Genomic DNA, 24,550 nt, shown 5'->3' on the forward strand with positions numbered 1-24,550 from the left:
TTTTATGGAAAAAACACTATTTCATGGTTTTCACAGCAACGTTGTGTGGCTTTGTCGACAGCTGAGGCTGAGTAGATAGCGGCATCATCATCGCGTCAAGAATTTTTGTTGCTAACAACACGAGTTATTTTAAAGAATTTAAAAATGAAAGACGGAACTACTTTATGCAGAGTGATTCAACGTGTTCAATATTTACCTGTTCTGGTAAATATTCCATGTCTCTTAGTTAAATGGCAAAAGATATATTAAAAGATATATTTGAGGCGCTGAGAATAGAAAGGACGAACTCAACATCGGACCAACAATTTTTTTTTTCATTTTTCATTAATTTGAATGATGACGAATCGTTCTATGTAACAATTATGTTAAGTTTGCCCTTCTTTCCCTTCGAAAATCGAATATCAAGCAAAACCGATGTTCGATTTTAAGCAATACGGCTGAGAGTACAAAGTACAAACGGCTAACTCAACAGCCAACACGTGTTTACTTTCTGCACGAAGGCCATATTTTTATTTAATTTAGTTGACTGGTAGCTGTCAAACAACGTATAGATAGAATAGTTATACGTATGGATAGTTATAGTGTTATAATTGTTTATACAGTTTTACTGTTAGAAAATAAGTTGTGAAACATTTCTTTTTATTTACTGCGCATTATGGCAAATGCAGAATATAATGTAGTCGACGGTTATCCGCGAAAAAGATCAAAAAATGCCGATATGTGGAAATCAAGTATCAACAAAAAGAAGCGGAATGAAGGTCAGCCTTACACGTCCAGAAGTACAAAGAAACCAGTTCCTGCTCATCAACTTGGCCCTCCTTGTGACTGTGGATGTTTTGAGTACGTAGGTGCAGAGAACATTCATAATATCTTTGATGAATTTTGGAAGATGGGAAATTACGACTTGCAGAACGTTTATCTATCAAAAATTGTTAAAAGTATAGATGTAAAAAGATCCTATGTTAAAAACCGCCCAAGCAGAACGTTAAGACGTATTTCTTACTCTGTCATCTGTAAGAACCAAACATACCATATTTGCCGTAGAGCATTATACAGTATTCACTGTATTAGTGAGAAACGTGTTCGGGTGGTTTTGGATAAAACACGATCATGTGGAACTGTTCAATCCGATCTAAGAGGAAAGAAGGAACCAGGGACGAAAACAAGTTCCGATAGTCGATCTAAAGTATTGGAACACACTTCCTCCTTACCGACAGGCTCTAGCCACTACAGCCGAGCAAAAAGTCCTCACCGAAAGTACTTCCCTGTGGAACTCAATATACATTCCCTGTATTTATTATACGTCGACTGGCTTAAAGAAAATTACCCAAGCTATCAATGTACTGCTGACCATTATTACCGCTCCGTCTTCAACCACGACTTTAATATCGGATTTCAACCACCAGGAAGCGACATTTACAATTTTTGTGATAAAACAGAGGTTATGCTCAAGAACTTGAAGATGAATGAACGGCAAAATACTGAAGAAATAGCAAGCCTTGAGCGAAAAAAGAACGCATTTAACTCAGGCCAAATTTCCTCATACCCTAATGAGTACCTATACAAATAATGCTGATGAGAGTCTTTTCGCAATAGCTTTCGATCTTCAACAAGCATTACCTACCTCAAAACTTACAACTGGAATTCAGTATTACAAAAGAAAGTTGTGGACTTACAATTTCTGTGTCCACAATATTAAGATGAGACAATCAACAATGTATGTGTGTGATGAAAGTACCGCTAAGTGTGGATCTTGTGAAATAGGGAGCTGCCTGTTTAATTATTTAGCTAATATTGGCGAGAATATTAAAAAGGTTGTAATGTTCTGCGATACTTGTCTAGGACAGAATAAAAACATTGACATGGTTCTCTTCAATTTAGCCTTCATTCACACGAACAGGTTTACAGAAATTGGACATTATTTTATGGTTCCTGGTCATTCCTTTTTACCTTGTGACCGGGATTTTCGACACATTGAAAAAGAAGTAAGGCCATTACGTCTATTTCATACAAAAATGTCGAAGAAAAAAACCTTTTCAAGTCGTTCGTCTCATACAGGATTTGGTGAAAAACTTCAATATCCTTCAGAAACAAATAATATGAATAATAAATAAATTTCTTTGTTATATTGAATCAAATAAAAATAAAGTAATCTTTTTTTAATTAAATAAAACAATCTATCTTTGGCGAAAAGTAATAGGTAATGATAGAAAATATTAAAGTATTAAAAACTATTAAATAACATTAGGCAGTTTATTAAAAAACTGAAAATGTCGGATTTGAGTTTTTACGTCATAACTAAAAAAAAATATTATCAAGAAAGATTTATTTTATTGAGTCCGCCCTTATGCAAAATATTAAAAACAGGGTTTTCTCAAAATCATACTTTGTTGAATTCACCCTTTCTATTCTCAACGCCTCATTTGAAAATGTTAAAAATCGCTCCCGTACATCATAAATTTAGGTACTACAGTGAGAAATGTTCGCAATTTAACAGTGATTTTTTTAATAATGTATTCCTTATGAAGCATGCTACTATACAACTTACCTTTTTGCAAGGCTAAAGTTACAATAGATCTTATAGGTCGCGGTAACGAGAGGGGCCGCTCCCCTCAGCCCGGCAGCAATAATAATAATAATACAACTCACAAATCAAACAACAGAAGTCATTAGTTTTGCGAAAAAAATATTAGTTTGATTGAGTTAAGGTTGAAAAAATTTATGTCTATTAAGTTTGACACACCTTTTCTAAAAAAAGAACTTGCCTTTTTCTTTTCATAAAAAATATTATTGCCTGTTTTTCTGCAAAAAAACACGCTATTTAAAAAATTCATACATTTGTATGATATTTGTATTTCCTCCAAAATAATTTACCAACTTTTTTAGCAACTGAATGGCATTCAATATCTACGGAGAAATATTAGTTACAGTTAAGGTTATACACTTGTTATAGAAAGAATTGGAGAGAAACAGTTGTAGTACCGATATTTAAAAAAGAAACTAACTAATTTAACTTCGATTATTATTTAAAGACCTAAAAATAATGCCTTAATAAAATTTCTCATTTATATTTCTATTAAATTCGTATAAAAGGAAAGAATAACGATTTTAAAATTAATTTAAAAAAATAAGTGAATAATAAGAGTTTCTAATTTTCGACTGACTAACATAAAATGATTATACCATACATTTTTGGATCTCATTCCTCGCGTATGAGACAACCCTCTTGCACGAGCGGTTTTGTTACCTCCGTCGTTTTACGATTTTCGTTTGGAAAATTCCCGTGATTCATTTCGTACGACAACTCTTGTCACCTTATGCTTATTTTCTAGTAACTAGGTAAATTAGTTAAATAAGCATTAAATGATATTACGTTTGAGTGAATCCTACATTATTAGTAGTACTTATAGTAAAGACTAATTGTAGTAGAAAATCCCTTCCTTGACTGATAATGACACACCATTGTACTCTAACCTTGACCCAGCTGAAATATTCAAACATTGTCGTGGATAACGAGTTTTTTTATTCGCTTTACAACTTTTAGGGCCGGTTTATCAATATCTAGTTAAGACGATTTATCTGTCAATTAAAATTGTAGCTGACAGATAACGTCGACGAATCGTTTATCTACCTGTAGTTTAGGGTCATCTTATAGGTAAATATGACATTTGGATACCCACCAGATTGAAGTACTGGTTAAGGGTTTACCTATTAGATATTGTCAAAAAATGAGCGCCAAGTTTGGTTGCTTGGTGAAAAGAAAGGACAATAAAATCAAAATATAACGTCAAAAATAAATTAAGCTTATAATTGAGAAAGAAAAAGAGAATCAAATTTTAGTGCAGCAGAAAAGAACTTGCTGATAGATTTGGCAAACGAATATAAAAATATTATAGAAAATAAATAATAATCTAATAATTAAAAAAAATAATAATATAATCTATAATCTAATACATAATCTCGTCTCAATTTTAACCAAGATTGACAAAACTGTATCCTTTTTTAATCGAAATCTAACAAAAAAATCGTGGTTATCCAAATCCTCAAAGTGCTTTTGTCTTTCTTTTATAATTTAAGAGTTGGACAATATTCTCATCTTCATCGCTGTCTAATAAATATTCATATAGGAATTCCATTATAAAAGAGATTTTCGAAAACAACGCATAATACCGAAAGCACACGAGAATGATAACCTCCAAAACACGATCAGCTGTTTATATCAACTTCACAAACTAAAGTCAATTATTCAAATTTGACCAATCACGTTTTATTTCCGTTTCTAATGTTAACACTCAGGGGTACCATCTATTTTCTATCTTGTAGGTTGCTACCTGTCGGGCAGAAAGTTGCTGGATAAACGCGTAACTGAGGTTATCTGTTGGGCAAGTTTATCCATGAGTTGCGTATCTAACAGATTTAACTGGGCGTTGATAAACCGGCCCTAAGTCTAGCACCGGTAAAAATATAAACTAGCCATCACTTAAATCTATCTACCATTAAGATCTATCTACCGAAGATCTCCTACTATCCCATTTTGTTCTCTGTTAATAGTTATGCTTTTTTTAAAGTATTACCCTAAACCGATATCTTAAAACCTAATTACATGTGCTTATTTTGTTGGTTCTGTCTACCCACTTGTTCCGCCTTTCCTCATACCTTCATTTGCTAATATCATTTTTCCTCTATCCTTGTCGTTGTAAAATATTTATGTACTATGTAAATCCACACTTCGAGATGTTCCTCACATTATATTATACAGACTTTAATCTGGTTTTATAAGTTTAATATTGAACTTATTTTAAAATGAACATAGTTTTTTTATTTAATATTTTCAAATTGATGTCCTTCTTGGTTAATGCTCATTTCTAACCGGTATTTTCCGATTAGGGTGGTTTAATGCAATCGAATTTGGAGTTTCTATCTTGAAATTTAGACGTTAAAAAAGCCTAGACCACAAGCGATTGTTCACCCTGTACAATGACTTGTTTCTTATTCTCTCTCTTTGAGTACCGATCTGTCTTATATCATTTCCCACTCTAACAGGACTTATGCCGGCGTTCAAACCTGACCATATTCACATTTGTTCGTGCCTATTATCGCCATCATCTCCATTCTTATCCTCACATTTACAATAAGATTAAAAGTTTGAGTGTTGACAGTCAGCCATTGTTCCTGCCATAGGTCCAGTACGATTTCGTCAACGTCTCGAAGGTTGATTAGTAAGAGTAGAATAAGAGCTTTCTGAATTTTCTACCTTTTAAAGTATTTAATTGTTCGTTTCCACACCTATAGATCCATTGGAAGTATCCCTGTTACAACAGAGAGCGTATCTACAGACGTTTATGGCCCGGTTAGTATAATGTCATCTCTATAAGTCATTATATCTATCATCTATGTACTTGTAAATTAAGAATTTTATCCATGTTGCAAGTTGGGAATATATTAAAAAAATATACTCAAAAGATATACTAGAAAAAACTTTTTTAACTTGCTTTTATTTAAATATATATCGAGACTAGTTTCGAGGTACACCCTCATTTTCAGTCGAAACTAGCAAAAACGAAAAACACATTAAATTATTAAAATAAAACAGTTTAAAAAACTTACAGTCCAAATTTTCAAAGCAATTTACACACAATATAACTCAAAGTATAAAATTAACGTACGACTTCAATTTCTTTTATCCTATTCTGTTCGGAGAGGGGATAGTTAAATATTATATTTATTAAAAATCTAAAATTGGCAAGTTTTTGTGATGTAGGATCTGAATCATAAGGAATAGTTGTTGAGATGGTCGATGGTTTCCTATGAATGTTGTATTCAATTTTATCTTTGTCTGTTCTTGTTAAATTTAAGTCTAGAAAATTAAGTTGACTATTTCATTCATATCGTTAACAGCCAATAAAAAAAAAAACACCACTCGACCTTCGGTCTCGTGGTGTTTCAGGCAATACGTCTCGTATTATTGAGTATTTTCGATAGTCTTGTTGTATAATATATGATTATTTTCTTCAATTTTTATAGTAAATTTAAGGTTCTTATTAACTTTATTCAAATAATTCAAAAAACTCATCAAATTTTCTCTGTTCCCTTCCCAAATGCAAAAAACGTCGTCGACATATCTCACCCATTTACTAATGTTTTTCTTGTGAGGATTAATATTATTTATAATATAGTTTTGTTCGATGTAGTCTAAAAAGATATCTGCTAGGAGACCTGATAAAGGCAACCTTCCGAGATAAAGTAGTATTATTGTTAAATGTACAATAATTTTGAGTGACTATGTGTTTTAAAATGTAATTTAAATGTTCGACGATCGTTTTATTATCTGAAAATGAGTTAAACATTTTTGATGTTATTTCCAATGTTTGGTCAATTGGAACATTTGAGTAAAGGTTAGTGACGTCAAAGGAAATAAGAATTTTGTCTTTTATTTTTAAATCTTTAGTCATTTCTATGAATTGGGTGGAATTATCAATGGACTATTTCGGGCAAAGTTAATATCCTTAAATATGTTTAGCATAAAATTAACAAGTTTTTGGGTAGGTGAGTTATTAAAGGAGGTAATAGGTCTAATGGGCATGTTTATTTTGTGAAGCTTTGGGAGGGAGTATAATTTTGGAATGGTGGGGTCTCCTTACATTTATTAATCATCTGTTTTGTACTTCTAACGATTTTCTCCAACGGATTATTTTTAAGCTTTATATAATTGTTATTTTGTAAAAATTCATATGTTTTTTCCAAATATGTATTGTTATCTAATATAACTACACCTCCTTCTGTTAATTTTCTCTTTATAGATCTTATATTTTTCCAATCTTCTTTTTGGTTACTATTGTTGTTATTGAATTTTAATTCTTTATTTTTATTATTTAAGAAATGAATAAAGTTATTATTTATATCATTGTAGTTGGGATGGTTTTTTATAACGATATCAAAATCAATAGCTATTTGGGAAATTTTTATTTTAGGTGAAACGGCGAATTTATGACCTTTGTTGAGAAAATTAATTTCTTTTTCATTAAATATGATACTGCATATATTCTGTATACGTCAGAGTCGCTTTTACTTCATTCTTGCCATCCAGTTTTGTCAGGGATCCCTCGATCATTGATTCTCAAAAAAACAGTTCTTGTTAGGATTTAGTATGTTTCCTGTGCCTATCTGTAGTTGAGCTGTACCCTTTGTCTGTCTACGTGCGCTACTGATCTCTGGTACTTTTCCTTAGCTGCCGAATTTTTGCCCTTTCACACTGTATCAAGCTTAGCAATTTTTCTCATCACTTCAGTTTATTTTTCTTCATTTGATCTGACTGAATATCTCAATGTTATCAAATAATTTAATTCTTAACTTAATAAAACTAATGTTAATTTAATTTTATGTTGTTTCTACGTTTTATTATCGCAGACACCAACTTGTTTTTATATAAACGTTTTTTTACGGCGATTTTAACAAACAATCTACATTCTAAATCAAACTAAAAATCCACTAAAAATGAGATACATATAAAAACCCACATCGTCTTCATAATATCGATGTGGTCTACCAGGTTTTATGGTTCGCATAAACTTAATTCTTCGACTACTACACGGAGTTTTTCAGTCCTCACAGATACCTTTTTATGAGCATTTTTTGTTTTTATCAAATTCGTCCACTAAAACTAGTAATTTACACAAATAGTTATCGAATCATTTTCAGTTTAATTTGTAGTTGAAATAGATATGAACGCAACATGCATACAAACTTTTAACATATGTACAGGATGTCCCGTTAAGGGTACGGAGCAGCTGTATCTCAACAACGGTAAGGCCTAGAGGTTTGAGAAAAAAATCCTTATAGGCAAAGTGGGCAAGAGAAATAGCTGGAAATTATTTTGAAGTTCGTAATTTGACCGCTAGGGGGCGTAACTGCCATAGAGAAACATAAAATTCCCGCTATCTGAGAAAGTTAGACGATGAGCTATAACTTTGACAACATCATTTAATAGCTTGGATAATACCGCATCGCTTTTGTGTTGCAATATTTCTCATATATGTCATAATAAGGGAGGGGGAGGCCAACGCGTTTTCAAATGTTTACTTTTTAGTATCTCCTCAACCATTCAACCAATTTGAATATTTTTGGTCTCGTTTGAAAGAGCATTTTATGCTCTTTTAAAAGATATTTTCAGTAAGACCGTTTGGTTTAAAACAAATAAGCTAGAGGGCGTTATCTGCAGAGATGACCTATTTTTGTGGTTTTTGAAAAAAAGTTAAATGAAACGGTACTATTTACTTCACAGATCCTTAGTCACCATAAAATTTGCTAAATATTAGTGAAAACCGCATCTCGATATCGCCATCCGTTCTCGAATTATAGAAGAAAATGTTAAAAATTCGTATACCTCAATCTGATCACATTATCTTAACAAACAAATCACAGAGCATAAAAATTTATTACGTAGAGCCTTCCTTCACACTTTATCCAGGCTTAGGACTGGTTCAAAACCATTTTTGAAGCGTGTTTAAAGGTCAACGGACCAACGAAACATCAACTATAACAATAAAACAAAATAAACCAAAACACTTAGAATTACTCAACTTTTAGCTAAAAATAGCTCATAAATGTTCAAAATGTTTTCTATCATTCTCGATGCATTTATTTGCTCTAGTTAAAACTGCTGCTTGAATTTCGGCCCTGGACAAGTTTCTAATGGCACTTTGTATTCTCTCCATCATATTTTCCTTGGTTGTTGGTTCTTCTTGAAAAACTAGGTCTTTTAATCTACCCCATACATAAAAATCCAAACAAGTTAAATCAGGGGAACGCGCCGACCAAGGAGATAGACTAGCCCTTCCAATAACACGAAAAAATAATTGTTCTTTAACGTCCTCAATCCTATCCTGAATTAGCATGTCATTTCGAGTTGCTAACGGGATTGAAGAAACAAATCTCCTGTTTATGTGAAACTTGGCGATAGCCCGTGGTGACGGGAATCCCATACCTACTCTCTCTTATTGCTTGTCAAGTTGTCCTTTCCAGCAGGTAATTCCACAGTAAAAGGTAATTCCTTATCAAACATGATTAAAATGTCCTGGAGGTCCAGGGATATATTAATTTTATAATATTTATAGAATCTTTAACGAAATGTTGATAACCACAAATTCTATTGGTAAATCACCCTTATTTTTTTCTGCATTCGATATTCCATTTACTCGAATTTCTAGATTTGTGTATTTCGCTCTTCTGTAACTCTCGCTGTGCCTTCTCCATGATTACACGCCTATATACCTATCCACTTTGTTCCAGTCCTACCTGGGTATGGAACTTGATATATTGACAGTAGTTAAATGTAACGCCAACTTTATTAAAGTGAAATATCTTCAAGAAAGAACAAGCGCTTCTATATGAAAGAATGCATAAAACCATCAAACCTTTAATCAATCAGACTGGGCATAGTTTTATAATTGACCTGTATCTGATTAAGAATTATGTTTCATTTCATTGTTTTAATTCATTCTAAACAAATTATATGTTTTACAATGTTTTTCATTCATTTTACATTGTACGTTAGCTTCTGATAAAAACATAATCCTTAACGTCCTTAACACTTATGTTGAATAAAAAACCCTAATTTTATTTTGACTCAAAACCGTTACAATTTTTAACACCTAATAAAACAAAATTAATTCAATTAGGTCTTAAAATTATTTGCAATTACATCGTGTTTGAGAGTTGAGAAAGCTCTCGCTAATGACCTCTTGGACCTCCTTAATTTAATAGGTTTAACCTTCTAGAGACAGGAGCGTGAAACGAGGGACACATCTAAAACTCGAATTTATCCCTCCGAAGGTTAATTAGATTGGCACGAGTTACACGTATTCACTTAAAACTGATCGTTTGTGACGCCTAATTAACTTTCGTGTGCCATAAAATCGCGACGACTCTAATTAATACCCAACCAAATTTAATTTAACTTACATACATCGTCGAATGTAAAGAGAGACGTTGATTTTCAACGATTTTGAAATCAAAATTAGCCATTTTTAATCAAACTGTGTTATCCATTCAAAATTCATCCAACATTTATCTGAATTGAATTTGCGTTACAATTTACAGGAAATGTTCATTTCGAGAGATTAATATAAAAATCGATTTACAAAAAGCTACTATAAAATCGAATGCAATTTATTAACGTGTTTGAATTATTTATTCAAAAGCAAGGTAAATAATTTATACAAAAGAATAATGAAGTCGTTTGTTATTCGGTTTGGTTTAGCTGGCAAGAAATCTTTTGTAGTATTGAAAAAGTTTATGACCTCAGTCTACGAAACAAGCAGAAAGTTTTGTGCGGTCTAGGTATACACGATAAAACTGGAACAGTAGGGAGGAGAAGTTGAGTGTTTAAACTTAATTTAGAAGTTCAACTTTCGGACAATTACTCAAGGTGGCAAAACCGGTATGGGATAAAAATGTTCATTGCTTGACTTTTACATTCTCATAACTCTTAGATATGACTATGAAACTTTGTATCAAGTGTAAGAATATAACTAAAGATATATAGAATGCATATAATTAAAAGACAATACCTGTTTTTTCCAAAGTTTTCACATACACCATCGTCAATGTGAATATTTCATTATAACGTATCTTTTTTATGGCGCCATTTAACTGGCAATGGCTCCATAAAACGTCATTCGGTATCATATGCCACACAGTTTTTGTTGGATGGAACCATTAAAACACTGCTCACACGTCGCCGATTCGCATCAAACCTCGTTTTATATGCGCTCCGTTCTGCCGAAGGATTCTTAAGCAATGTTCGTGTAACGAAACCTATCAAAAGACACTAAAAAACTACGTTTTCTGCAAGCTAACGGCTGGACACGAAAAAATCCTTCCCGTTATTATTCCAGATAAAGAAAAATGTGTATACAATTTCAGTTGAGCGCAATGAAAGTTTATCTTACCATATAAAAGTAATGGTTTTAAGATATCTTAATTTTTGATCTAGATGGTATGTTGTAGGAAATAATACAACAAGGAGTCATTTTAAAAGACGATTTTGATATCTATGAGAAGATCTGGTTAACGAAAGCACGGATTGTGTTGAATACTTCGCACTAACGATCCTCAAAGCTTTGTTGCTTTTTCCGATGGTGTGAAAAGTGTGACTTACGATGATTTATTCCAAGAAAATATCAAAAGAAATGTTTTGTATTATACGATTGATCACAGGCCAAAAAATATTATTTTCTATCGTCGATTGAAACTTGTAATTAAAGATGTTTAAATATCAAAAAAAAGGATTGTAATATTGTGGAGTTAGCACACAAACTTAATCCAACTAGCAGAAATAGAACAACAACCAGTAGCTTGGGGCAATCGTTAATCGGAATTGGTATCTCGTATTATCTGTGGGTTGATAGTTTCGCAATCAACTCGTTCGAAGAAGTTTCTAGTTCTAATTCCGATGTTTCGGTTAAATAGAAGCAGTTGTTGTAAACCATTCTTGAGTTTCGTTTATTTCATACTAAAGCGACGAATTATTGTTTTTTATTCAATCTTTAATTTGATACAAAAGACTTTTATAATTTTATGGAATGAGTCCTCCACGCTTTTATAAATGTTATTACTTTTGTATACAAAATAATAACATTTATAAATCACATATATATGATTTACTTAAAACCTCAAAAACGCAACATTACTTTACATTTTTTTCACATCTTTATGATGCTAAAATAATAACTTTTATATTTCAGGAAAATAGAACATTTTGATGAAAGAATTATTTCTTACTTATCATAAATATGACATAGGCAAATCCTTTTTATATTGTTCTTTTCTTCTCTTGCCATTGTTGAAAAATTAAAATAAAAAATTGGTTTTCGCACTTTAACAATGGATATTTATTTAACTGATCAGCTTTAACCGGTTTCGCCTAATTTATATCGGCATCTTCAGAAAGCTTTCTAAATTATACAAAATACAATATTCTCCCACCCAATCCTTTATTTTTCCTTTCATTCCCCCCCCCCCTTTTTTTCCCTTATATTAAGATTCATTTGTTGAAGTCCTTTGATTATGTTGAATTTTGAATTTGTTGGTTTGGTGTTTCCAGTTGCTGGGTTGGCAACATGTACAGTTAGTTATTTCCGATTTTGGCGCGTTTTTACCATACATAACCTTAATTTCAGTTTTTTCCTTCATGTCAGTTGTTTCGATGAACGATCTAAGCGACCAACATTTTCAACGTTCCACAGATTTTACATATATTTTCAATGATGTTATAACATCGCTTTGCTATCCGTTTTATCCACATAACTTATCAAAATTTGTCTTAAGTGTTCGTTCCAGACGTAAGTTTTTAATTGTTTTTTAACTACCTTCGACTAGATTAAGATTTTTTGTAACTAATTTTATTTTGTATTTTGTATAATTTAGAAAGCTTTCTAAAGATGCCGATATAAATTAGGCGAAACCGGTTAAAGCTGATCAGTTAAATAAATATCCATTGTTAAAGTGCGAATTTTTTATTTTAATTCCTTTTTAATCGTTTTATAAAAAATCATGTTTATTAAAACGAAATGTCAACTTTAAGTTCTTCTTTAATTATCAAGATTTTCAGTTCAATGGCGTTCGGCGCATAATATGATAATTGGGACATAAAATCTCCCATATATTTGATCTCCTTATTGCTTATTGTTCTTACATAATATCTGATAGTTTCTTACCTTCTCCATTGAGAACCCCCTTCTTTATAATTCACAGAATCTGGTACTCCTTTTGACAATACTAAGGTGGTACCATTTGGTTTAGACTTAAATAGTCCAGCCAGCAATATCTTAAATTACACTATGCACTAGAGTCTTACACTCTTTCACCATGTGTATCGTTTGATTTCGCTGTACGCTATATTCGTGGGCAGAGACCTTTTTCATCTTTCTATGTTCTTGCAGTATCTTTTGAATCCAACGTAACCCATTCTCATGTAAATGTTTTATCAATTCGTCTTTTTAAACCAATAAAAAAAAGAAACTAAAATTGAATGTCTAAACGTGATAAATATTGTCACGTTTCGTTTCGTTTGTATCATTATTATTGTACATAGACATTTTCAGTTGATAATTATGTCTAGCTAGTTGTAATGAAATAAACTTGCTTTTTAAACATACTTGTTTTTAAGGAAGAGATCAAAGTCCATAAAATCACCAATAATATGTGGTAAGGTTTGAAATTTGTTCAAAAGTATAGGAAAAATAGTTTTTCAACATTCTTAAGACGTGATAATTGGTGTTATATCTTCAAGATATCTTTTAAGTACATCGAATTTATTTGCAACCATCTCCTCTGCAAACCTCTTCGTCCTTTATGTACAAAAAGGACATAATTTTGAAGTCTACCAGCACATTCTTCTCTACAGTAAAAACTTTGCACTCTTAGGAAGAAAGACTTTAACTTAAGTAGGATGTCTAAACCAGTGGCGTCCAGTGATACCTTCTTCAATAATTTTAATGATACCTTCTAACAGCATCATTGAACTTCTTTGACATTGTCCACAACATCATCTCTAGGGTGATTTATTTCCAGCAAAAAGCTACAAGACGCAATAGAGAAATTCGTGTTTTTAGTTTTCAGTTATTGACCTATTAGATCTATTAGAGCAATAGGGCCGTTAACGTCAATCGATTAGAAAGACCGTCTTTCAAAAAATCGATAATGTAAATTAAATTAGACGGATTAGTAACGTTTTCACGTTCGAAAATTGTTTAATTTTTGCAATAATTAATGTAAAAGTTTAAAATTCCCCACCCCTGATTCATTGTGACGTTTTAAGTAAGAAGAAAGAAATCACAGACGTGATTTCTCTCCCGTTTTCTTCTGTTTTCTTCTAGCGCATAAGATTCGTAGCATTGTCTCTCTCTAGGAATTTTATTGATTTTTATACGCTCCAATCATACGCTCAAATCTGAGTGACGTGCTACTGAATTCGCGGCCTGTAATTTCAAACTTTATTATTTTTTTTTGGAAAAACTAAGCCTCAGAATCAAAAATTAAAAAATATGGGGTCAATCAATTTTAAAAAACTTTCGAATGAGCCAATAAAAAAAAAATAGTTAACGGCCCTATTGATCCATTAATTTCTCGCCATTATCTATGAATATGTTTACTCATAATGCTCGTATATGTTAGTGTGAAAAATAATACGTGATCGATTTTAAACGTGTCGTTATTTTTATTTAAATACAAAAACAGTATATTTTCGTAACCATAGCGTAACTAATAGCTACATTTAATATTAACTACTCGATCACTCCTAAATCATAATCGAAACTAAACAACTTACTAGATGGCGTATGTTATTAAATGTATGTAATCTAACACGCCTCCTTACATTTATAAAATATTCACTATAAAATAAATACAACTTGAAATACTAACAATAAATCTTATACCACTAAACTCAACATTTCTCTTAGTTTCACAAATTTATCTTTACTCATTGATTTTGTAAAAATATCTGCTAGGTTTCTATTTGAATCTACTTTAATTATATCTATGACTCAATATACTTAGAATTTTTAGTAAAATTTCCATATTTTACTCAAAGTTCCTGAATTATCATCGTATATCTTAATTGGCGCCTTAAAGTCAATGTTAAAAAATTCGATAATAGCTTTTATTAGTTTTATTTCGGTTACTGCTTCTGATAAGGCTACATTCGGCAAAGGTTGAAGACTTAGTTACACTGCCTTGTTTTTTAGATTTCCAATGTACAAGATTTCCAAACAATCTCATAATATAGCCTGATGTAGATTTTCTATCTAAATTGTCTCCTGCCCAATCTGCATCTACATAGCAATCAAGGATTTCACAAATATCGTTCCTATTGTAAATTAATTTTATTTCCTTTGTCAAATATAAATATTTCAAAACTCTCAAGGAACAATTTTGAAATCTACTTAGGTAATTAACGCTGTAGCTTACATCTGGTCTAGTCGCAGAGGTTATGGAATGAACAGTTTTTATACGCAGGTCAAACTATGATGATATGTAAAGATGAAAGATTAGATTTAGGTGATGAAACAGAAATTCATTGGTTATTATATAGTGGTTGTGCTGATCATGTAATAAATAATGATCAATATTTTCATGATAATGTAACTTTAAAAGAACCTGTAAATGTAAAAATTGGTGATGATAAATGTTTGAAAGCCACTAAAGTAGATCATGTAATTAGTTATTTTCAAGTTTATGAAAAAATAATTCCAATTAGAATGTCAAATTTAATTAGTTATGCTAGAATCACAGATAAAAATAAAATTATATCAAAGATGAATACTTCAAAAATGTATAACAGACATAATCAATTGATTGCAATTGCTAGGAAAAAGGGTAGATTATATAAAATGATAAGTATAATTAAAAATAAGGAAGTAAATATTACAAATAGTAATACTAAAATTAATATGACGTTAAAGGAAAAATGGCATCGTATTCTGGGTCATGTAAATTTTTCTAATTTAACAACTTTATGTAAAAGCCAATTATTAGATGGCGTACCTGAACATTTAGAAACCGAGTATATGAAATGCAAAACTTGTATTGAAAATAAGATGCATAATTTACCTTTGGACAATAACAGAAGTAAAGCTAAAGAAATTTTAGAAATAGTTCACACTGATTTGAATGAGCCTCAAAAATATTTTTTAGTATTTATTGATGATTATAGTCAGATAGTTAAGGTATATATCATTAAATCAAAAGATCATCAGGTTTATAATTGCTTTGTAGAATATACAGGGTGCCCCGAAACTCAACGTCAAGCGGGCACCGGGTGAGAGGCCAACCCATACCTGTTCTGGTAAAAATGAGAAAAAAATTCCATGTCTCTTAGTTAAGTGGTAATAGACATACTTTTGAAAATGTTAAAATTCGGTCCCGTACATCATATCTTTAGGTACTACGGTCAGAAATGTTCGCAATTTAATAGTGTTTTTTTTTAATAATCTATTCCTTGTGAACCATGCTACTGTAGAAGTCACAAATCAAACAACAAAAGTCGTTAGTTTTGCAAAAAAATATATTAATTTGATTGAGTTAAGGTTGAAAGAATTTATGTCTATCAAGTTTGATACACGATTTCTCAAAAAAGGAGTAGTACAACACCCTTGGCAAGTAATTTTAAAAGATGGCCTGTTTAGTCAAGTTTCCAAAATGGTACAACACTTGCTATTTTTCTTGTCATAAAAAATATTATTGCCAGTTTTTCTGCAAAAAACACGTTATATAAATACAAAAACAGTATATTTTCGTAACCATAACTTAACTAATAACTACATTTAATATTAACTACTTGATCACTCCTAAATCATTAATCGAAACTAAACAACTTACTAGATGGCGTATGTTATTAAATGTATGTAATCTAACAATTAGTAACTTTATATTTATATAAATTTATATAAATAAAACACTCTAACATTTTTTTATAAAAATATTAAATGCTTTTTATTTAAGATAATGTTATAAATGACATTTATATACTAAGTACTTTTAAAGACGATAAAAATTTGTGTCTATTTTGTAACACGAGATTTTACTCTACCCGTTAAACCCTACCCACATGCTAAATGGCTCTTTGATGATACCGGATATTCAGCCCATATATGAAATGAGATTCTATAATGCCGTGCATTTCATAAAGTTTGCATCAGAGGCACCCCTACATGCGACCACATGACTTTGAGGTTAAAATATGTGGTTATCAAGACCGCCGCTTGAATTTGTAGCGAATACAAATGATTTAATTTCAAAAATTTATAGACAAAGAATTTACAAACAAAAATTGATATTAGTTATTTTTGGACGGAATATTAAAACGCCTTTCATCGTAGCATGAAAAATCGTTCAATTCGTATTACACGTAGCTATCATAATTAATGAACGTATTTGCAGCTAGATCATGTCTGGGAAATTCAAGCGACGCAAATCCCATTTCCAGTAAATCGCCAATATCCACCTTGAATCAACCGGTTTATAGCACGTACTAAAAGCAAATTTATTAAATGCACGTTCCATTTTGGATATATCCACTCTGTCTTAGATTTCTATTAGATATCATTATATAATTCTCGAAATCTAATCGATAAAGTTAACTGATGGTTTTTTTTATACAGTGTGTTAATTAATTACCGTACCCGACGTCATCATTGCAAGTATGCAACCAATATCACAGTATTTTTATTGCAATACACGATTTGCGTATGATGCGTATTGCACTGTGATATTGGTTGTATATATTGGTACACACTGTATTTGACCTGACATAAAATCCGCATCTATAAGAAAAAAATATAGGTGAACCTACTAATAAATTTGTGTACAAAAATGTGGTGGCAATAAATTTTACCTATCTATTCCGACCATAAATAACGCGATGCGAAGATTCTTATTGTGGCCCCCATTGATTTACGAATATCGTTATCTGAAATTGAACAAATTGAATTTACTGTGCTGCTGGAAACCACAAAAAAACAACAGAAATGAGGTTACTCCTATACAATAGAATCTACGTAAGCGGAACACAATTAGTTAAAATTTATATGGTAACCGGTATCAAATAATTTATAGTCCTATTATACCTATTCGAACTGATAACTATAATGGTATAATAGGTAGCGGTGTAGTAAACTGAAAAGAAGGTTATTAATATTTATTTTGCTTCTCCCTTATTGCTATTCTTAGTTTAAGTACTTTTAACGTTCCTTTTGGTGAAACTGTTTTCGATTAGACGGAACGTATCTCGTAACCTCACCTTCATAATTAACTACGGCCCGAATGTTTTTAATTAATTTTCGGAGCGTTGTGCATTTTTTTATTATTTAGCGGTTAATTTGTTTCTCTTTAATTAGTTGATTTATTAAGCAAAATGGAATTCAGATAAGATTATTAAGTTGTTTTCGAAAATAATTTCACACTTATCAGCATTGCAATAAATTATACTCATCCCGTTATGCTTTTGAAAAATATAATAACCATCCATATATTCAAATTAAATTGTACAAAGTTTAAACGCGCCACGTACTTTTACAAGGTTGTGGCAAGTGTGTATCGAAAATAAACTCAAAGCAGATTTAATATAAATTAATGAAGGTGTTGTACTTGGTATGTACCTACTTTGTAATCTGTCTTTCGAACTTTACAAACAACTGAACGAGAAAATAACTAAATGCTAGCTTATTTTTTGTCTCTTAACAAACGATCCTTTGGAATTGCTTTCAATTTAGGTTGAGATAAATTGGAGTTGGGTTATTTTCGAGTTTGATTTGCTTTGAATTATGATTGTTTCATGGTTGAGTTGATTTTAGATAAGGTTGACTTGCTATAGAGCTATAGAGAGTACTTTTGCATTGAGGTTAAATTGGGTTGTTTTCACGTTAGATTGTGTCGTGTTGATCTGCTTTCTGGTTAGGGTATTTTGCAGTTGGTTGTACCAGATTAGGTTAACTTGTTGTGATGTTGCATTTATTTCAGATTGAGTGGCTTGGACGTTGACTTATACTTGTTTATTTGCGGGTTGGATCACTTTGAAGTTGAGTTGTTTTTAGGTTGGGTTGCTTTAGGGTTGATGTGCTGTGTAGTTGTATTATTTTCATATTGGGTTACTTCCAAATTAACATGTTTGATTTTGTTTCAAGTTGGGTTGCTTTTTTATTGACTTCCTTTGAAGTTGTGTTACTTTGGCATTAGGTTATTCTGATTGATATGCTGTGTAGTTGTATTTTTTGCGGGTTTAGTTGTTGTATTGATGGGTTCCCTTTGGAGTTGATAGTTATGCTGCAACTACAACTGTCGAGTTGATTTGCTTTAGAGTTGATTTGTGTTACGTTTATATTGATTTCAACTTTAGTGTTAAGCTGTCTTACTTTGACTGTTAGGTACTAAAAGTAGCCAACATTTACTGTTCCTTACTTCAGGTTGAGTTACTTTCGGAATTGGTTATTTTCTGATTTGTTACCTTTCAGGGCGCCTTTCTTTTGAATTGAATGGCTTTGGTATTGAGTTTCTTCCTTGATTGTTTGGTTCTTTTCAAATAGCGTTGTTGTCGAGACAGATTGGTTTCGGAATTGGTTGCTTTATAGTTTTTGGATTGATTTTCTTTGAAGGTGGTGTGCTTTGGGCTGGATTGCATTCGAACTTGCATTTTGATTCGGTTGTTTTCGCGTTGAATAGTCATTATCAAAAATTTGTCTGTCCAAAACCCAATATACACTGTTGGAATTAATTCACGAGCACACCCTGTATAATCTGAACGTGTGTGTCTAGCGCAATAAAATTTGGTATGGAAGTAGTACTCAAGTAGTATAACTTACTCTCACATGGAGAACGGCACAACTGTGCTGGGAGGAGAAACATCAATAGCGAGAGTATCCCCCGTGAGCTTCGCGTACCATCGCTACACGACGTGGCATGGAGTCTATAAGTCGCTATATTGTAGCGAGAGGGATGGCCAACCATGCCACCTCAACTCGCCTCCATAGCTCCTCAGCGTTAGCCGAGGAAGCCGGATAACGTAGAAGTCTCCGACCAGTCATGTCCCAAACATGTTCGATCGGATTCAGATGCGGAAACCAAGCTAGCCATGGAAGCATTCGTATACGGTGCTCTTCCACAAAGGTCTGTACAACACGCCCGATATGCTGTCGTACGTTGTCGTGCATGTATAGCAGACATGGGAGCCGCGGAACGTAGGGAAGCACAACGGACCGTAGTACCTCATCTACGTATCGTTGACCCGTCATGGTCAGGTATACACGCAGCAGACGTGTACGTCCACCATATGTAATCGCACCCCATACCAAAATGCTCGGTTGTCGGTGGATAGGGCGTTCTTGCACACACTGCTCGAGTAGACGATCATCACGGCTCCGACGAACTAAAATTCGCGCAACACCGGTGCTCAATTCGAATCTTGATTCGTCGGAAAACAAAATGTCCCTCTACTCAACAACCTACTAATACCTAGCGTCGACCCACTCGTGACGTATGCTGCGGTGCTCGGGTGTTACTGGAATCCGTTGTATCGCACGACGCGCGCGCCAGTCCACTATCTACCAAACACCGCCGTACAGTTCGCGTAGTGAGTGTGCCTTCCCCTGCTAGTGGCCAAACAGGTCCAAGTTGCCTTGAGGAGTGCACACACGACGCTAAAGCGCTGAGCACAAGAGTGCGATCCTCGTGTGCTGGGGTCGCGCAGAGCCGTCCCGGCCGCGGCTGTAGGTACCTATGTCCTACCTCAGACCATTCTCGCCATGCCCGTTGCACTGTCGATAACGACCGCTCGAGACGACGCGCAATTTCACAGAACGATACACCCTCAATGTGCATACCCTCAAACATTCCTCGCTCAAACTCGCTTAAGTAACGCGATCGCCCATCCATTGCGCACAGATTACGATAACAATGTGGTTCCTCACACCACACTAAAAACGACCGGTATTTTCCATCCACTTCGGTCTCCATAGCGACGGAATGTTCCACTTGGAAGAGCGGCTCAGTCAACAATGCCGCGACGGAACAACTCGAAACTCGATGAATAAACTCGTCTACAGTAAACCTTTGTGCTCCGCAAATATCATGGATTTATCTTCACGCGTTCAGATTATATAAGGTGTGCTCGTGAATTATGTCCAACAGTGTAATATCATTAATGAAGAAATATAACAAAGATATAGGTACAAAGGTAGCAGTCACCGTTTCAGATGATTAGAGTAAATTTCTCGTAAACACCAGATGGAGGACTGGACCTAAGACTGCTTTACACTTGGTCTATTACGCATGTTTGCTTCTAAAGCAAAATGGAATGATATATACATCTTTCTGCTTCTAGTTTTACGTCAACGTTTCAGAAATAGTTTTTGAAAACATTTAAAAATAATGGAGTAATGGCATTGAGCTATAGGAGTTGGTTTCGTTTGGAGGTTTTCCTTTTTCTAGTATCATAATTACCTCTGCCGATCTTCCAACATGTTTTAACCTGAACGCCGCATTGATCAAATTCGTTAGTTGTACGATTTATTTTCTTGGCAATTGTTTTAGGATTCCTCCAGTTATTGGGTCATAGCTCGAGGCTTTTCTACAGTTGATCGTTTTTATTTCTCCTATAACTTGATGGGCTTACTTAATCAAATTCTTTATCTTCTTGTTGAACTTCGTTATATTATCCATACAATTCTTATAATCTTCTTATAATTAACAAATTCTTCTATATTCTTTTGTTGCATCTAGCCCAGTTTTCATTTAATTTCTTAATGAGCGGGATTTAGGTTATTGGTCGCTTCAACCTGTTACAAACTTTTCATAACGAGTAGTTTGTCTTTTTTTAAGTCAATGCCCCTAGGTGGTTTATAGACTCATTTTTTAAGTGTGTTTAAATCTTTTTTTGTTAGCCGGGATGTAACCTAGTTAAAATTGTTTTGTCAGGATTTCTGGTTTGCTGTCACTGTCTTAATGCTCTTCATTTTTCAGCAGTTATGTTTCGAATTTGTGAGAAATTTGTGCATGACAACAATTACACCAACCGTTGAGAAGGAATAAATACCAACCCAAACTCCTTTCGTCATCATCCCTCATATATCTCAATATGATCCCACTCACTCAGTAACATAATGCGTCACAGATCCCTTAATACTATATCTTACAACTCTTAACAGCGTTCCAAATAACACTCAATATTATCTTTGGCATACTTTAGTATCACTGACACACTTTAATCTCACGTCTGTAAAAACCCTCATAATAATCTGGAGCATTGCTAAAGATTATTTTTGGAACACCTCGTTATCGTCCTGAATATTCCTCTATATCATCCTTGTTACCCTTCAGCAATATCCCTGATGTATCTATACATCGCTTGTCGTATTCTTCAAAATAATCATTAACATTTATAAATACTCCCAATATCGTCAAAAGTAACTTTCCCATTACTGGTTGGTACACCTAATGGTACGTTCACACACATACTGTTTACAGGACCGTTTTTTGCGGCACGTTCAGAACGGCCCGATATTACAGGACCGTTCTTTCTCCGATCCGTCACTACTGTATGTGATGTTCACACTCAATACAACAGTTCCGTATTTACAGGATCAGACTATTATTTATATTCACACACTATTGGGAGGTCGATCATTATTCGACCGAAAGTCGCGTAGAATGGATGTTCTTGTGTTATTTTGGTACTATCGTCTTTCACTACACAAAAAAAAGGTGAAGGCGCCAATATATCGAGTGCCGATTCGTATTTTTACTGTTTCGACGTCCAGTTTTTGTTGGCAAAACGGAACGACACATTTTGACGGATCACTATTTTTTACTGGATCCGGTATACTGTCATGTATTTGAACGCGCCCATTTAAATATATACGTCTTCGCAGAAATAAAATCGGATCCGCAAAAAACGGTCCTGTAAACAGTATGTGTGTGAACGTACCTTTAACATTGCTCCTAACGTTTTTCAATATTTGGCAGTTAACCCTTAAAGTTGTCTCACATCTCCCAAAAAAATATCGCTTGCTAAATACATACTGAAGTACTTACATGTCAAGTGGCAGATTAACACAGAAATAAATGGTATGGTGAGAGGATGTGAATGCAAAAATACAGTTTACAAAGAAATTTCTTGTGACAGAATTCATAAAAATGATGCTAAATGTGGTAAAATAGAGCAGCATGATTAAAGAACATACTTCATCTTCAAAGTAAAAGAAAATAAATAAAAAGCGCGTTTTGAATCGCATAGGTTAAATATTTATTTCCGTCGACCGTGTATTTATAAGATTTATAAATGTATACAAAATCATTCATTAATGACACCTGTTAATAAACGATTTTCTATTAATAAACGATTTTAAGAAAGTCCGACCGAACTAAATAGTAGTCAATTTAATAAATATTCTCCAATGAAATTTGTAATACCGACCCAACCGACCACTATATCTATTCGGTAAGACTACAAAAATAAATTATGACACATTAAAAGTGAGGTTATTTTGCCAGTGACAGAATTGGGAGATTTTTCAACGATGGATTTTCTCTATTTTGTTGAAAAGACGGTCAAAGGAAAAATATTGTAACTAACTCGTATATTAAAATGCGATTAATTATCTCAATAATTAACGCGTTCGCTTCGCTTCGCTCGCTCACGCGTTAAAATATCTCGATAATTAATCGCTTTCATTAATAGACTTGTTGGTTAAATAACTATTAAACTTTAAACACTACTATCCGTGCAAAAAGTCAAGGCCCCTCACTTTAGAGATCAATATCTTCGTAACTGCTCGATGGAAAAAATTGCGATAAAGTTTATTGTAATCAGTGAACATTTCTGTGTATGACATGTTAATTTGGAAATTTTCTGGTCCGCGGTTTTTCTTTTATAGCGGGTTAAATGAAAAAAATACCCGATTTTTGAGAGTGCCGGCAACTTTGTCTATTTTGCGATTTTTTTTCTGCAAAACTATTTGACGAAAAAATTTCAAATTTGAACTACTGCTAAACCAATGTGTTCTTAATGTGGGGCATATTTTATTTTTTCGATATTCCATATAGTTCCGCGGAAAATCGCGGTTTAGTAGGATACGGTTATTAGTAGGATGGGCTCCCTAATTTTTTAAGAGTAATTTAATGCAATTACAAATTAATGAGAAACAGAAATAAGCTATGCGGGGAGAGGAGGGTTCCGTCCAATCGGAACAGATGGTGAGTCCCAGACAGTAAGTCGTGTCTTTATCTTACCTACATAAAGAAATAAGGCGCGACGTGTTGTCTGGGTCGTACCATCTGTTCCGATTGGTCGGAACCCCCGTCACCCCGCAGAGCTTATTTCTGTTACTCTTTAATTTGTAATTCCATTTAATCGCTCTTAAAAAATTAGGGAGATCTAATTTTGAAAAACTGATTACGGAATCTGACAATCGACATTATTTGACATATTTTGGTCAAATCCGCGAGGAAATTCACCCAGCCGTTTTCGACATAACGACGACTTACTAAACCGCGATTTTCCGCGAAACTGTGTGGAATATCGAAAATATAAAATATGTCACTCATTAAGAACACATCAGGCTACCACCTATTCAAAATTCTGATTTTTTCCTACGATAGTTTTCGAGAAAAAAAAAATTAAAATAATGAGAAAACTTCATGGGAGAAAACTATGGATTACACAATTAAAAAATATGTAAGATTACTGTACCGGATTTATTTTAACCCAATTCTGTGCAACATCTTCTTTGATAAAGTAATAGAGGGTAGAAGGTATGAACGATCTAGTGTAATTTCTTTTGGTTAGGAGCTAGAGAATAATCCTCCGCAGATGGATATATTGTCGAATATGATAGGCGAACAGGATTTGCATTTGTACACGTTGGCGCATAGCTGGGCTATTATAGTTTTTTACGAGTCGTGTACAAGAAAACGAAAAAACGCTATTTTGAGAGGAGTCAACCTAAATCCATTCAACCTGTCTCATTTATATTCAAACTTCATACAATAACAACTACGT

The 24,550-nt window shown here is 33.2% G+C and overlaps 1 protein-coding gene across 1 annotated transcript in view; it reads left to right on the top strand.

The window, feature by feature from the left end:
• Positions 1 to 24,550, top strand: part of LOC111420766 (leucine-rich repeat-containing protein 15) — a 173,223-nt gene that overhangs the window by 76,027 nt on the left and 72,646 nt on the right. The window lies entirely within an intron of this gene.

The sequence above is a fragment of the Onthophagus taurus genome, chromosome 2 (assembly GCF_036711975.1).
Source record: "Onthophagus taurus isolate NC chromosome 2, IU_Otau_3.0, whole genome shotgun sequence".
Classification (NCBI taxonomy): domain Eukaryota; kingdom Metazoa; phylum Arthropoda; class Insecta; order Coleoptera; family Scarabaeidae; genus Onthophagus; species Onthophagus taurus.